The sequence below is a fragment of the Arachis stenosperma genome, chromosome 8, assembly GCF_014773155.1.
Source record: "Arachis stenosperma cultivar V10309 chromosome 8, arast.V10309.gnm1.PFL2, whole genome shotgun sequence".
Taxonomy (NCBI): domain Eukaryota; kingdom Viridiplantae; phylum Streptophyta; class Magnoliopsida; order Fabales; family Fabaceae; genus Arachis; species Arachis stenosperma.
Genome location: NC_080384.1, coordinates 38,177,834 through 38,178,475, shown reverse-complemented (window position 1 = coordinate 38,178,475; position 642 = coordinate 38,177,834).

Below are 642 nucleotides of genomic sequence, written 5' to 3'. Positions count from 1 at the left end.
TGTAATAATTAATAAATATTAAATAAAAAAATTTGATTGATTTTTATTGATTTCTTTTAGTTATCAAGTATTTTCGTAAGTAAATTGCAGAAATATTTGCAAATAGAGAATGAAATTAAATTTTTGTAACAAGCAATAATTAAGATCGATCATGGTGCAATAACGCGTATTAATTAGCCATATAGTAGATGGTAGACTCGGTGCTGATGAGTGTGCCAGCTAACATAACACATTATTTCTCAATTAAATGTATTTTCAAAAAGAAATATTATTAATTACTAACTACTTCTTAACATGAATGGAAAACATAATAAGAGACAAAAAAAAAATGAAAATATCATATTTGCATTTTTGTGAATGATTTTTTGTTTGTTTGTTTTTTTTTTTACAAAAGCGTGTTATTCTAATATCTTACCATTTTCATGTTTCATCTTTCTTGTCAATAATAATAATAATCATATCAATATATCATGATGGGCACTTAATAATTTCTTCATTTAAGACTGCTACCATATACAATCTTAAGAAACCGACCAAACATATATACACATCTGTATTTTCTGTAAACGGTACGTTAAGTAATTATATAATTATCTTTTATTTTTGTTCTATAAAGCATGGGCGACACAAATACAAAATACT